The sequence below is a fragment of the Triticum aestivum genome, chromosome 5B, assembly GCF_018294505.1.
Source record: "Triticum aestivum cultivar Chinese Spring chromosome 5B, IWGSC CS RefSeq v2.1, whole genome shotgun sequence".
NCBI lineage: Eukaryota > Viridiplantae > Streptophyta > Magnoliopsida > Poales > Poaceae > Triticum > Triticum aestivum.
This window is the reverse complement of record NC_057807.1, coordinates 143,772,602-143,788,663: the sequence shown is the minus strand read 5'-3', so window position 1 is coordinate 143,788,663 and position 16,062 is coordinate 143,772,602. Positions and strand designations below refer to the sequence as shown.

At 47.9% G+C, this 16,062-nt stretch overlaps 1 long non-coding RNA gene across 1 annotated transcript; it reads right to left on the bottom strand.

The window, feature by feature from the left end:
• Positions 1-2,969: 2,969 nt before the first annotated feature.
• Positions 2,970-9,343, bottom strand: LOC123110862 (uncharacterized). Its single transcript, XR_006453762.1, has 3 exons — positions 9,255-9,343; positions 9,048-9,147; positions 2,970-8,907 (listed from the first exon to the last, which is right to left on the bottom strand). It is a non-coding gene; the product is annotated as an uncharacterized lncRNA (long non-coding RNA).
• Between the last annotated feature and the right edge of the window lie 6,719 nt (positions 9,344-16,062).

Below are 16,062 nucleotides of genomic sequence, written 5' to 3'. Positions count from 1 at the left end.
CTCTCCAAGGAGGGGCTGCATAAGCTCTCTCCCATGTGGGAGGGCCCGTTTAGGGTTGCCAGTGTCTCTAGGCCTGGCGCGGCGTGCCTGGAGACACAGGATGGGGTCCCCATCCAGAACACCTGGAACATCTAGCACCTCCAGAAGTTCTACCCCTGAACAAAGGTCCGGCCTGTGAAGGTCTCCGCTCGTGACACTCTCACGTAATAACGAGTGGGGCTATACACGCCCCGGAGTCTCCTGAGAGTCGCCCTGGGGCCTCATGGGGGCTTCCTCCCACGTCCTAGTGGCAGCACTTAGCTCCACGCTGGTGAGAAGACTAGATTAGGTGCCAGACGCGGCTGTTCATTTGCTTTCTGAAGTTGCATGCAGTTTTCTTGGTAATCTCTCAATGGATTTGGTATTCTCGAATGCTGGTTCTCCGAGTTGTGTTTTCTCCTAAGTTGTTTTGGTCTAAGGACGTGAGAGAGGTGGTAGTCGCCCACCACTTCTCCTCGCGTTCCTCGCGCGTGGGGCTAGGTAGGTGTGCGCGCCCAGGGCCTGCCTTTGCGCATGCACCACGTCAAAACCCCGTCATTTCGGCTTCATCCTTGCGAGGAGCCCTGGATCGACCGCTGGCGATAGAACCCCTCATGTTCGTGCCCCCCGGGCAGCGCGTCGCGGTGCAACAGCTCTGCCCTGCCGCACCTCCTGAGGGCACAAGGCGTACCTCCGGAGGGCATAGGGCGCGCGCCCTGGGGCCCCTGCCAAATACCTAAGGTCAGGTCCTTATGAGGCGAAGGACGACTGCAGGTATCAAGCTAAGCCTTCCTACGTTGACCCGCTCAAATTACAAACACTGCAACACAGCATGAAGGACGGCAACCATAACATAAAAGGCGTAATAGCAGCAGTTCATTACACGCCCTCGCAGGGTACATTCTTCTTTTTTCAATTTGCAGGAGAAAGAAAAGCTAAACAAAGAAGGCCCGAAGGCATGCAGGCTTGGCACCAATGCCGCATCCTCAAGCAGCGGCTCAAGGTCGCCCGATGCTCCACCAGTTCGCCCGAGGAGATCTGGGGCCACCGGCCTTGAGCCCAAGTTCACCGGCCCCAGCTTCAGGCTGGGCTCCTCTCCTGCTTCACTGGAACGCCGCGACGGGACGAGCCACCGACGTCCTCAACACGAGCACGACAACGCGGAGGCCAGTCATAGCCACCGCTACTCGAGCTCTCGTTCGAGGAGGAGCTGCCATCACGAGAGGAGGAGCGCGCGTCGCCAAGGCCAAGTTCGCCATCGCCATCGTCGTTGTCGCTGCTGTCCTCCGGTCAGCACCCCACGCGGTGGCCGTCCCCCCTGAACACCCTCACGTAGAGGGTCGCCAGGCCGTCATACTTGAAGTGGAGGGTGCACCTTCCGCCCTGGCCATGCGCGCCGGCGAAAGTCTGCCAGCCACGGGCCAGCACCATGCTGCTAGAGGCGGAAACCTCAGTGTTGACCCACGAGGCTCTGCTGCAGCACCCATCAACCTGCAGCCAGAGGCCAGCAAGCCCCGAAGAAGGAAGCTCACCGGAGAAGAAGCGAGGGAGCCAGAGCGAGGTGGCAATCGAGCTCTCTGACCACACCACGAACTCGGGAAGCACTTCTAGCGAAGAAAATTGCGTCCGAGGCGAGCGCACAATCACGGCGCGCCTCCCTTCATTATGGGGGCTGCTCTGGGGCCGGTAGCCCGCGCCGCGGGAAGAGGTGCCATCGCGGGCACCCGGCGCAACGCTTCCCTTGGAGGGTGCACGTCCGCGCCCCTGGATGTTGCTGGAGGGACTACAGGGTGCTTGCGGGGACGGCCATGACCCCTCTTGGGAGGTGGAGAGGTTGGCCCCTCCTTGGGGACCTTCCCTTTCTCGGCCGCTAAGGACCTCTTCGGCGATGCCATGGGAGCAAGACGGAGAGGAAAGAAGCAGGCGGGAGCAAGACGAAGAAAAGATGGACAGGAGGCTCTGCCCCTCCCTCACATTTATAGCCAAGGGAGGCCAACCGCCGGCCTCCACGACCTCGCGCCATCATGACCCTCTACATGCCGCGTCGACCAGTCAAGTCGAGCAGTTGCCGAGCAGCATGGGGAAGCGGAGTCGCCCACGTCCAATCAATCACCACGCGTCATCGAGGCCGCAGGCGGTTAGGGCCCGCGGCACTCCGCACTTGCCCTTTGGCTTCGCCTGGAAGCCAAGTCCGAGCGCGCCTTGGGTCCGGGGGCTACTGTCGGCATCCTAGACTTGGGGGTATCCAGTCCTGCCTGTCTGCGGCCCACCACGTGGCTCCATCGATGGCCTGGTATGGCCCAACTTCAACACCATCACAGCAAGACCCTCGCGAGGGGCCAAGCCTCGCAAGGCGGACAACGCCAAGACCTCCGAAGGAGTTGGCCTCCTCAGGAGGGTTCCTGAGGGGCGGAGAGTTCTATGCAGCTACCTCATGAGGCTCAGCTGACATGAGCCATGACGACCAAGGTCAGGCGGGCGCTAGGCGGGTGCAGAGCATAGGTTTCCTCTTTGGTGTAAGGGAGGCAAGCCACAGGCGCGAAGTCCCGAGGAATCAGCCAAAGGTTTCCATTCTGGTGCAAGAAGACCAAGACCGCCAGGACGGCAGGACGGAGGTCATCACCAAGGCCACCGCAGCGTCACGACCAGAGGCTTTTCGTAGGCGAAAACTACTTTTGTCAGGATAGACTGTACTGCTTGTCCCCTTTCAAATCCTGCTGTTGTGCAATCCCTTCCCGCTCATATTTGGGAAGAGGACCAAGGCGACTATATATAGGACTTAGCCACCACCATAGTGGGGGGAGATCCATTCCACCACAAGCACAACACCAGCTCAAGAACACCTCACCTCCTGAGGCTTGTTCATCCTTTGCACTAGTTCATCCATAGCCCCTCGAGGCAATCCACCACACCACACTGGATTAGGGTATTACACCACAACGATGGCCCGAACCAGTATAAATCTTCGTGTCTTTGTGTCTCTGCGAGCTCTACGCGCTAGGCTAGGGAGGATCGCGAGTAGGCAGGCTGGGCAGGTTGAGATCTCCGCACGCACCCCAGTGTTAGAACCTCTCACGGGTTGCTGAATCCCGAAATCCGACACGTTTAGGTTTAATCATGCGCTCCAAGCCATCCAGTGTACCCTTCTATGGCCTTTTTCGTCCCCCCATCAGAAGTCCCTAATCATTCTTTCATATTTCTCAAAGAATCCTTTCGAGAGCTTGAACACGCTCATTGTAAAGGTTGGAAGGGCTTGGACAACTGATTTGATGTGGACTTCCTTAGCTGCATACGACATGAACCTCTCAGACCAATCGTTACATCGTTTCCCAAACCTATCCATGATGGGTTGGAAGTGTTCATCCTTCATTCTCCCTTACAGCGTGGGCAGTCCCAAGCACTTGCTCTGAAAGACCTCCAATTGTACCCCAAGAACTGTCTTAATTGCGTCTCTTGTTTCGGCCGGACATAGTTTGCTAAAAAGGAGCGAGCACTTGTTTGCACTTAGCAGTTTCCCGTGCACTTCTGGAAGGTATCCAGAACCTTCTTGATCGCTTTGGCCTGCTCTATGGATGCCTTGAAAAATAACAAGCTGTCATCGACAAAGAGAAGATTAGAGATTCTAGGGCTGTTACGAGCAATCTTGATAGGATTCACCCTTCCGGCCGAGATCTCATGATTTATAAGATTTACCAGACCTTCCGCCACAAACAAAAATAGGTAGGGGTTGAGTGGGTCCCCTTGCCGTAGACCTCTAGACAGGCAGAATGGTTCCAAAAGCTCATCATTACATCTTACTGAGTATCTCACTGAACGGACACACTGCATCACCCAGTTTGTCCATTTGCTGGAAAAACTACTCGTCCGTAGTACACCTTCCAAGAAACCCCAGTCCGCCCTCTCATATGCTTTGGTCAGATCCAATTTGTACGCACAATGTGTATCACGCGTATTTTTGCTATGCTGGATTTTATGGAAACACTCAAAGGCAATGATCGTGTTGTCCGTAATCAATCTGACCGGGATGAAAGCGCTCTGGGTTTCTGAGATGATATCACCCAGGATAGGACGTAGTTGGTTCACTAGGCACTTCGGCACCACTTTGTAGATGACATTGCACAGACTGATCGGTCGGTAATCTTTCAGGGACTAAGGGTCCTTTACTTTTGGAATAAGCACGATAACAGTGTCATTTGTGCCCTCAGGGAGCACCCCATGTTTAAAGAAATCTATTACAGCCTTGGTCACATCATCCCTGAGGACAGCCCAATTCCTTTGGTAAAAACGTGCTGGAAATCCATCCGGACCGGGTGCCTTAAGCGGACCAATTTGAAACAAGGCGTCACTGATTTCCAATGCAGAGAAAGGTTTGGTCAGCATATCATTCATTTCTTGCATTACTTTCACATCAAATAACTCCATTATTTCAGCATATCATTCATTTCTTGCATTACTTTCACATCAAATAAGTCCATTATTTCATTCGGCGTGACCCCACCCTCCTTCTCATACAGCTCTTTGAAAAAAGAATTTGTCATCTCTTCCAAACCTGATTTGTCCTCTATCCAAACCCCACTAGAATCTTTCAGCTTTATTATATTATTCTTTTTGTTCCTCCATGTTGCTTTACTTTGGAACCATTTGGAGTTTCTATCGCCTTCTCTAATAGAAGTCACTCTTGATCTTGCCTCCACATTAGTTCCCCCCGCAGGAGAAGTTCATCCAGGTCCTTTGATAACTTGTTTACCTCACGCTGCTGTTCATGGGAGTATGGAAGGTTCCACAAGATGCTCAACCGTTTCCTAATTTCTGCAGTTTGTTTCAAAACCGACCCGAAGTCCTTCTGCGCCCAGTCTCGCAAATCTCTTTGCATCGTAGAAAGCTTCTCTCCAACTTGCCGCAGATTTCCAGCTTGGCCTCCCTTCTTCCAAGAATTCTCTATTGCCGGCTGTAGCATGTTCACCCTTTCCCACATTTGTTCATATCTAAAAATCTTAGGTCCATTCTCTTTTTGATCTCCATTCCTGCCTCTTACCAAGGCGCAACAGGATGGGCAGATGGTCAGAATGCGATGAGCATATGTGTTCCACCGTGGCGTTCCTGAAGTGGTCAGACCAGTCCGGGGAGGCGACCGCTCTGTCCAGTCTAGCTCTGACATTCTTCCTACCCTCTTGTTTGTTGTTATATGTCCACGCCGGTCCTTTGAAGCCCAGGTCAAACAAGTTACAGTCAGCAAGAACCGTGCGAAAATTCACCATATTCTTCTCCGATCTATTTGAAGCAGAGAAGTGTTCATACTGTCACATGGTTTTGTTGAAGTCATCAATCATGAGCCACGACATGTTCGCTGAATCCTTTATTCTCCATAGCAAGGTCCACACCTGGTGGCGCTCATGAGCTTTCAGCTCCCCATAAACAAAGGTGGCCCTCCATTGGCAGCCAAGAGGGTTTAACCGGATCAAAACATCGATGTATCTCGCACCCACGACAATCTTTTTTATTTCAATACTCTCATCATAAAATAGGGCAATGCCGTCACCTTTTCCGATGCCGGGTTGCGCGATACAATGCTAGAGGCCCAGCCTCCACTTGAGATTTTTGACGTACTTATTATTTTGCCGAGTCTTGGAAAGGAAGACGAGCTTGGGCTTGTAGGTGTGCACAAGGCACACGAGTTCTTGAAGTGTGCAAGGTTGCCCGAGGCCTCGATAGTTCCAACTTAGCAGCGTCATGGCTCCTGGTGGGCGCCTTCCTCGGCATCCGCCAGTTGACTAGTAGCCCCTATGCCGGTTGCTTCCTCACTGCCACCTGCTCCTCCTGCTGCACTTTCTTCCTCAGATCCTGCACCTTTGATCTTGTTCTTCTGATAACTGCTTGCCCCATCCTTGGTCTTCCCATTTTCTGCCTTCTATTCCCTCTCACGGTCGCCCCTCTTGCCCAGTACTGATGTTGTTATTTCAGGAGCCTTGACATGCTTCTTGGTCCCCTTCTTTTTCTCAAGGAACACAAGGCCGTCCGGGGTGAGGCTCGGTCCAGTCAGTGCAGCATTCTGCATGGCATTCCCCTTTGACTTTGCTTCCGTCAAGTTCAGAGTGGAGCCTACAGCCGCGCCAACAATCGACTGAGACCCCGGTTCAAAACCCGGCTGGTATAGTGGGTCCTCATCCTATGCGTCCTTTGCTATCTGCACCTGCTCTGTTGGCTTCATGGTACATGGTGGCGTCTGAACTGTAGCATCTGCCATGTTCTGCTATAAATCCTCCGGAGGGCTCGGGTCCAGCTTGGCCTGTATCCCGTTCCCCTCTCCATTCCCAGTAATGAGAATAGTAGTAGGCGCCACCGAGGGCACCTGTGTATTAGTGCAGGACCCGCCATTCGAGACCCGCAGTTTGCTCACTACAACAATAGCCGCATGCACCATTGGGTTCGCCAGGGATCTCGTCGGGGACTCTCTCGTACTATGACCTGATGGGGCTGCCTCTGTCTCGAGCCACATCCTTCCCGAAGCTGAGAAGACAACGGGCACTACTAGCTACCGGGGCAACATATCCCCCTCTACTATTGATTTTCTTATACGGGGAGGCATGCATTGTTGCCGTGTACCTCATCTCTTGGAGGTCCACCGGCAACTTACAATCGCGTTGTCCATGCCCGAGAAAACCACAAAAACGGCAAAAATGTGGCGCTCTCTCATACTTCAACTCTAGGAAAAACAACTCATTATTTCCCTTATCATGAGAAGTAAGCTCATCTCTGAGAGGTTCATCTACACCATGTTCCCCACGAACCCGGATGAAATCACCCCAGACCTTACCACAATTGTCTGTGTCAACCTCCAGAACCTTGCCAAGCTTTGCACCCAGCTTCCAAGCCACCCCCTCATCCAACATGATCGGGGGACATCGTGGATGCGGACCCATATTGGCATATAGGCCACCTCCATGTCGCCCGGGGGATGACCGCCATCCATCGCAACCATCAGAAAAGCAACACCATTGTAGGTCCACGGACTGTTGTCGAGGATGAAGCGCCGGTCCCCCTTCCGTTCAAACTCCAGGAGGAAGCAGTTGTTCTTGAGTGGCTTGTAGCTGAGGTGACCACGGAGACCCCACTTTTTTTTAGGGCACTGATCAGGCCCTCATTGCTGTAGGGCAGTGGCGAGAAGTAGAGCCCTACAACGATCCACCTGTACTGCATGGCCTCCCTCTCCTTAGTGAGGTCCAGCTCGACGACATCGTTGACCCGAGGTGCAATGTTGACAGGGAACCTCGGGGCAACAACATCGGCGCTAGCACCGTACCTTCTCATGTTCGCATGACCATCTTGGTTGCGGGAGGATTCTCCACGGAGGAGCACCCTGGAGATGTTGCCAGCACCGCCAAAGTGCGTCCCACCCTTGCCGGCCTCTGGGGCGGCCTTGCCCTTCTGGTTCTAGTTTGCCATTGTTAGAGCAGGCGCACTGGCAAGACAAGGCTCAAAGGATTGTGTGCACCTCTCATATGCCTCTGGGCCTTTTAAGTCCATGATTTCTTGATCTGGATCCGATTGTATCTGGTCGACTCATTTGATAGCAGTAATTTTCCTTTTATGTTGATCCCCTTTCTCCATCTCGGATCTTTAGTGCCCTCCTCCTTTGTCCGGTGGATCCTTGTCCGGCGAGTATGAGATCAGCATCCGATTTGGTTTGGCTTTCCTCTCCCCCAGTCCATGGGCCAGATCCTCTCTCATTGTAGTCATCCTATCCCTGATCTTCGTCACCACATCATTTGCTGGAACAGATGGTTTCTCGTCAGAAACCTTCCTTGCCCAGGCGATCTAATTCCTTTCCACCGCGATCCGCTTGATCGCTCTCCTTGTCTGCATCCATGCCTCCTGCAGGCCCAGGGGATTGCCTTCCATCTGCATCTCTAATATTCTGTCACGCTCTAATCTCTGTCCATCCACGTCGTATGATCTTCCAGTCTTCAGGGCCGGCGGGATCTCGCTCGAGAATCGCCTCCCCGTCGCCTCGACAGGGGCTCTGCAGTTTCCGCTCATTCTATCATTGTAGAGGCCAAGTCGAAATGGGAGCCTTCTTGCATCATGAATTTGTTGTATTGTCTATTTTCTAACTTAGCTGCATTCTGCCTGCAGTGAAGCTAAATCTGCAAGCACAACAGCAAAATTTTCTTTTGGTTGTGTAGCTGGAATAGGTCCATTGTACTGTACTATTATTTTGCCTGATTGTTTGGTCTCCAATGGTGAAATCTTTATTGATTGGAACATAACACTGTTCATGCAAATTTGATGGATATTTTTGTTACCCATTGGTGCGTCGTATGGAGAAAATAGAAGAGGGATATCAGTTGCTACTATTTAGATTTATGTGCAACTAAACACTAAATAACGTATTTTTGCTACCTGATCATGCTTGCTATGGAAAAAGTTAGAGGCATTTCTCCCCCATTTTATTAGTTGGTGGTTCAATCAATGATAATGGATAAAAGTTCAATTCTATAAGTTAGAAAGACCCGCACATGAACATCCCTAAAGATAAAGGCTGCATTTACATGGAAGGCAAAAAAACATGAGCAAATTGTTAAGTATTAGCTTGTCAAGAACTGATAGGTTTTAGTTTTAGGCATGGATCTGAGGTATCTCTAATTGGAGTTCCTTGCACCTTGATTCAATTTCTGTTCACAATATTAATCGAGAAAGAAACTCACCTTATACTTGGAATGATGCAAAGCCTGCACCGTGTCTTGAAAATCCACACACATACTTTCAAATATCTGTAAGATTATTGGGCTTTGCTCACTTCTGCATTGAAGAAGATTCTGAGGCTTCACCCCCCTCTATAACAGTATGGCTACATTCTTTTGCGCATATAACTACAATGTTCCACTTAACCTGTTGCGTACAACAACAAATCGAAGAACCATGATGTGGATAACAGATATATGAGTAATTGATCTTCTATGCTGTAAAAACATGGATGGTAAAACATGAATCGATAAAATGAAATCGGCTAGTCCAAGTGGAGTAATTACCTGTCCAGAAGCCATTAGAACTATCACCTAAAGAATTTCAGAAAAAAATTGCGAGAACCAGTTTCCAATATCTGGCCTAATCTCCCAGTTTGAACAATACCTGTACAAAATTAGATTGGGAGGTTACAATGTAATCGCCGGGTGGAAGAAGCAAATATCGTACATGGATGATAAAAAATAAAGATAGAAGGGAACCTAGAAGAGTACCATGCTGATGGATGTTCTGTTGCCGGAGTTAGAAGAGTGAGCATAGAGGAAGCATATATACACGACGGAAGAATGAGAAACAAAGAGAACTTTCAGAGAAGTGGACGGAGAACTTTCAGACGCGTTCGATGGACCGAAATGTTTCTTAGGAAAGATATCCGGGATGATCAATCAGATTGATCTGCAGTGGCAATTTCGTGATTTGAAATCTTGCGCGCGTGTGGGAGCGGCTGGCGTGGTTAGTGGGAAAAGTGGGGTGCATCTCCTTGATTTCCGCCCCAAAAATCCGCCACGTGTCCTACTTTCTCTGGACAATGAGCGCCGCAGGCGTCGCTGGATCCAGAGATTGGCGGCTGATTATTCGTGAGGCAGATTCACCCGAGAATGGAGACGGCTGATAGCCAACAAGTGCACAAGGTTTAGCTGTAGCCTTTTCGAAGTAAGAGTATTGATCCCACAGGGAGCATAGGAATCAGGCTTTTGCCCCTTGTAGAGAATTATGTAGCTTTGTGCCTGCGGATAATTATAGACTTGGAGCAGAGTGAGGGCAGATTTAAGTAAGGATTGAGTAAAATGGTGACTTGTAACTAAATAGCATAAAAGTAAATTCAAGACAAGGATGGTAAATAACAATGAAACAACAGAATTAAAAAGGGCATTCTCATGGAGTCTGGATTCCCCATTGGTATGTTTCTAGCACTACCATGGATAAGCATAGCATGGAGCGGATACTTAAGCCACTATTGACGATTATGCTGGGTGGAGCCGGGTACAGAAGATAGTCTACTTGTGGTAGACTTAGTGCCACGCATGCCACCATCATAGTCTCCCCCTGAGGGTTACAACTCATGATAATTAAGGGTTTCCCCATGGACGTGGCCTCACTAAGGTTTCTCCGTAATCCCCAGTCACATGTAAAGGTCAGGAGCAGTAGGCTTTTACTGTCACCTCAAATTACCTCCACATCCTAAACCTATGCAAAGACAGGGATATACTTCATGGCCAATAAAGGCACAAATGCTGAGTGGGCCCTTCTTCACAACATTCATGAAGTTATAAAACTAAGCAATCAACAGAGGATCTCATATCCATAACAAATGTTTCAGACCCTACACATACCAAGGTTCATACATATCCCCGAGAACTAGGGGTCTACTCACACATAAGAACAACAATCATCATGGTGATGGTAGTGAAATACATGGGTGAATGATTCAACCGATACAGCGAAGGATCCACAAGGGTTCTTGATGTTGTAGATGATAAGGATGTGGATGATGATGATGATGTAGATGTTGATGATGATGCCGATCCTCGCGCGGTGAGAGCAATTCCTTCTTCTCCTGGTCTATCCTCTCTTCGGATGGGCTCCGAAGGCTAGGGTTCTGCCTTCCGGATGAGTTTCTGGAGTCTATGTTGTTGGGGAACGTAGTAATTTCAAAAAAATTCCTACGCAGATGCATGATCATGGTGATGCATAGCAACGAGAGGGGAGAGTGTTGTCCACGTACCCTCGTAGACCGAAAGCAGAAGCGTTAGAGCAATGCGGTTGATGTAGTCGTACGTCTTCACGGGCCGACCAATCAAGCACCCAAACTACGACACCTCTGAGTTCTAGCACACGTTCAGCTCGATGACATTTCCCGTACCCCGATCCAGCAGAATGTCGGGGAAGAGTTTTGTCAGCACGACGGCGTGGTGACGATCTTGATGTTCTACCATCGCAGGGCTTCGCCTAAGCACCGCTACAATATTATCGAGGACTATAGTGGAGGGGGGCACCACACATGGCTAAGAGATCAAGAGATCAATTATTGTGTCTATGGGGTGCTCCCCTCCCCCGTATATAAAGGAGTGGAGGAGGGGCCGGCCAAGGGGGGTGGCGCGCCCTGGGGGGGAGTCCAACCCCAACCGGGAGTAGGACTCCCCACTTTCCAATTAGGAGAGGGAGAGGGAAGGAAGAGGGGGGAGGGAAGAAGGAAAGGGGGGCCTGGCCCCCCTCCCAATTCGGATTGGGCTTGGGGGGGGGGGCCTCCTTTGCTCTTCTCCCTCCTTTCCACTAAGGCCCAATAAGGCCCATATACCTCCCGGGGGGTTCCGATAACCTCCCGGAGCTCCGGTATTGTCCCAATCTCACCCGAAACCTTTCCGGTGTCCAAATATAGTCGTCCAATATATCGATCTTTATGTCTCGACCATTTAGAGACTCCTCGTCAAGTCCGTGATCATATCCGGGACTCCGAACAACCTTCGGTACATCAAAACTCATAAACTCATAATAAAACTGTCAACGAAACCTTAAGCGTGCGGACCCTACGGGTTTGAGAACTATGTAGACATGACCGAGACTCGTTTCTGGTAAATAACCAATAGCGGAACCTGGATGCTCATATTGGCTCCTACATATTCTACGAAGATCTTTATCGGTCAAACCGCATAACAACATACGTTGTTCCCTTTGTCATCGGTATGTTACTTGCCCGAGATTCGATCGTCGGTATCCAATACCTAGTTCAATCTCGTTACCGGCAAGTCTCTTTACTCGTTACGTAATGCATCATTCCATAACTAACTCATTAGCTACATTGCTTGCAAGGCTTGTAGTGATGTGCATTACCGAGATGGCCCAGAGATACCTCTTCGACAATCAGAGTGACAAAACCTAATCTCGAAATACGCCAACTCAACATGTACCTTTGGAGACACCTGTAGAGCTCCTTTATAATCACCCAGTTACATTGTGACATTTGGTAGCACACAAAGTGTTCCTCCGGTAAACGGGAGTTGCATAATCTCATAGTTGTAGGAATATGTATAAGTCATGAGGAAAGCAATAGCAACATACTAAACGATCAAGTGCTAAGCTAAGGGAATGGGTCATGTCAATCACATCATTCTCCTAATGATGTGATCCCGTTAATCAAATGAGAACTCATGTCTATGGTTAGGAAACATAACCATCTTTGATTAATGAGCTAGTCAAGTAGAGGCATACTAGTGACATTAAGTTTGTCTATGTATTCACACATGTATTATGTTTCCGGTTAATACAATTCTAGCATGAATAATTAACATTTATCATGATATGAGGAAATAAACAATAACTTTATTATTGCCTCTAGGGCATATTTCCTTCAGTCTCGCACTTGCACTAGAGTCAATAATCTAGATTACACAGTAATGATTCTAACACCCATGGAGTCTTGGTGCTGATCATGTTTTGCTCGTGGAAGAGGCTTAGTCAATGGGTCTGCAACATTCAGATCCATATGTATCTTGCATATCTCTGTGTCTCCCACCTGGACTTGGTCCCGGATGGAATTGAAGCGTCTCTTGATGTGCTTGGTCCTGTTGTGAAATCTGGATTCCTTTGCCAAGGCAATTGCACCAGCATTGTCACAGAAGATCTTCATTGGTCCCGATGCACTAGGTATGACACCCAGATCGGAAATGAACTCCTTCATCCAGACTCCTTCATTTGCTGCTTCCGAAGCAGCTATGTACTCCTCTTCACATGTAGATCCCGCCACGACGCTTTGTTTAGAACTGCACCAACTGACAGCTCCACTGTTTAATATAAACACGTATCCGGTTTGCGATTTAGAATCGTCCGGATCAGTGTCAAAGCTTGCATTGACGTAACCATTTACGACTAGCTCTTTGTCACCTCCATAAACGAGAAACATATCCTTAGTCCTTTTTAGGTATTTCAGGATATTCTTGACCGTTGTCCAGTGATCCACTACTGGATTACTTTGGTACCTCCCTGCTAAACTTATTGCTAAGCATACATCAGGTCTGGTACACAGCATTGCATACATGATAGAGCCTATGGCTGAAGCATAGGGAACATCTTTCATTTTCTCTCTATCTTCTGCTGTGGTCGGGCATTGAGTCCGACTCAACTTCACACCTTGTAATACAGGCAAGAACCCTTTCTTTGCCTGGTCCATTTTGAACTTTTTCAAAACTTTATCAAGGTATGTGCTTTGTGAAAGTCCAATTAAGCGTCTTGATCTATCTCTATAGATCTTGATGCCCAATATGTAAGCAGCTTCATCGAGGTCTTTCATTGAAAAACTTTTATTCAAGTATCCCTTTATGCTATCCAAAAATTCTATATCATTTACAATTAACAATATGTCGTCTATATATAATATCAGAAATGCTACAGAGCTCCCACTCACTTTATTTTAAATACAGGCTTCTCCAAAAGTCTGTATAAAACCATATGCTTTGATCACACTATCAAAGCGTTTATTCCAACTCCGAGAGGCTTGCACCAGTCCATAAATGGATCGCTAGAACTTGCACACTTTGTTAGCATCTTTTGAATCAACAAAACCTTCTGGTTGCATCATATACAACTCTTCTTCCAGAAATCCATCCAGGAATGCAGTTTTGACATCCATTTGCCATATTTCATAATCATAAAATGCAGCAATTGCTAACATGATTCAGACAGACTTAAGCATCGCTACGGGTGAGAAAGTCTCATCGTACTCAACCCCTTGAACTTGTCGAAAACCTTTCGCAACAAGTCCAGCTTTGTAGGCAGTTACATTACCATCAGCGTCAGTCTTCTTCTTGAAGATCAATTTATTCTCGATGGCTTGACGATCATCGGGCAAGTCAACAAAAGTCCATACTTTGTTCTCATACATGGATCCCATCTCAGATTTCATGGCCTCAACCCATTTTGCGGAATCTGGGCTCATCATCGCTTCCTCATAGTTCGTAGGTTCGTCATGGTCAAGTAACATGAGTTCCAGAATAGGATTACCGTACCACTCTGGTGCGGATCTTACTCTGGTTGACCTATGAGGTTCAGTAGTAACTTGATCTGAAGTTTCATGATCAATATCATTAGCTTCCTCACTGATTGGTGTAGTTGTCACAGGAATCGGTTCTTGTGATGAACTATTTTCCAATAAGGGAGCAGGTACAGTTACCTCATCAAGTTCTACTTTCCTCCCACTCACTTCTTTCGAGAGAAACTCCTTCTCCAGAAAGGATCCGAATTTAGCAACAAAAATCTTGCCCTCAGATGTGTGATAGAAGGTGTACCCAATAGTCTCTTTTGGGTATCCTATGAAGACACATTTCTCCGATTTGGGTTCGAGCTTATCTGGTTGAAGTTTCTTCACATAAGCATCACAGCCCCAAACATTAAGAAACATCAACTTCGGTTTCTTGCCAAACCACAGTTCATAAGGTGTCGTCTCAACGGATTTTGATGGTGCCCTATTTAACATGAATGTGGTCGTCTCTAAAGCATAACCCCAAAACTACAGCGGTAAATCAGTAAGAGACATCATAGATCGCACCATATCTAGTAAAGTATGATTACGATGTTCGGACACACCATTTCTTTGTGGTGTTCCGGGTGGCGTGAGTTGCGAAACTATTCCGCATTTCTTCAAATGTAAACCAAACTCGTAACTCAAATATTCTCCTCCACGACCAGATCGTAGAAACTTTATTTTCTTGTTACGATGATTTTCCACTTCACTCTGAAATTCTTTGAACTTTTCAAATGTTTCAGACTTGTGTTTCATTAAGTAGATATACCCATATCTGCTCAAATCATCTGTGAAGGTGAGAAAATAATGATACCCGCCACGAGCCTCAATATTCATTGGACCACATACATCAGTATGTATGATTTCCAACAAATCAGTTTCTCGCTCCATAGTTCCGGAGAACGGCATTTTAGTCATCTTGCCCATGAGGCACAGTTCGCAAGTACCAAGTGATTCATAATCAAGTGATTCCAGAAGTCCATTAGTATGGAGTTTCTTCATGCGCTATACACCAATATGACCCAAACGACAGTGCCACAAATAAGTTGCATTATCATTATCAACTCTGCATCTTTTAGCTTCAACATTATGAATATGTGTATCACTACTATCGAGATTTAATAAAAATAGACCACTCTTCAAGGGTGCATGACCATAAAAGATATTACTCATATAAATAGAACAACCATTATTTTCAGATTTAAATGAACAACCATCTCACATCAAACAAGATCCAGATATAATGTTCATTATCAACGCTGGCACCAAATAACAGTTATTCAAGTCTAAAACTAATCCCGAAGGTAGATGTAGAGGTAGCGTGCCGACCGCGATCACATCGACTTTGGAACCATTTCCCACGCGCATCGTCACCTCGTCCTTAGCCAATCTTCGCTTAATCCACAGTCCCTGTTTCGAGTTGCAAATATTAGCAACAGAACCAGTATCAAATACCCAGGTGCTACTCCGAGCATTAGTAAGGTACAGATCAATAACATGTATATCACATATACCTTTGTTCACTTTGCCATCCTTCTTATCCGCCAAATACTTGGGGCAGTTCCGCTTCCAGTGACCTGTCTGCTTGCAGTAGAAGCACTCAGTTTCAGGCTTAGGTCCAGACTTGGGTTTCTTCTCTTGAGCAGCAACTTGTTTGCTGTTCTTCTTGAAGTTCCCCTTCTTCTTCCCTTTACCCTTTTTCTTGAAACTGGTGGTCTTATTGACCATCAACACTTGATGCTTCTTCTTGATTTTTACCTCCGCAGCCTTTAGCATTGCGAAGAGCTCGGGAATAGTCTTGTCCATCCCTCGCATATTATAGTTCATCATGAAGCTCTTGTAGCTTGGTGGCAGTGATTGAAGAATTCTGTCAATGACACTATCATCAGGAAGATTAACTCCCAGTTGAATCAAGTGATTATTATACCCAGACATTTTGAGTATAAGTTCACTGACAGAACTATTCTCTTCCATCTTATAGCTATAGAACTTATTGGAGACTTCAT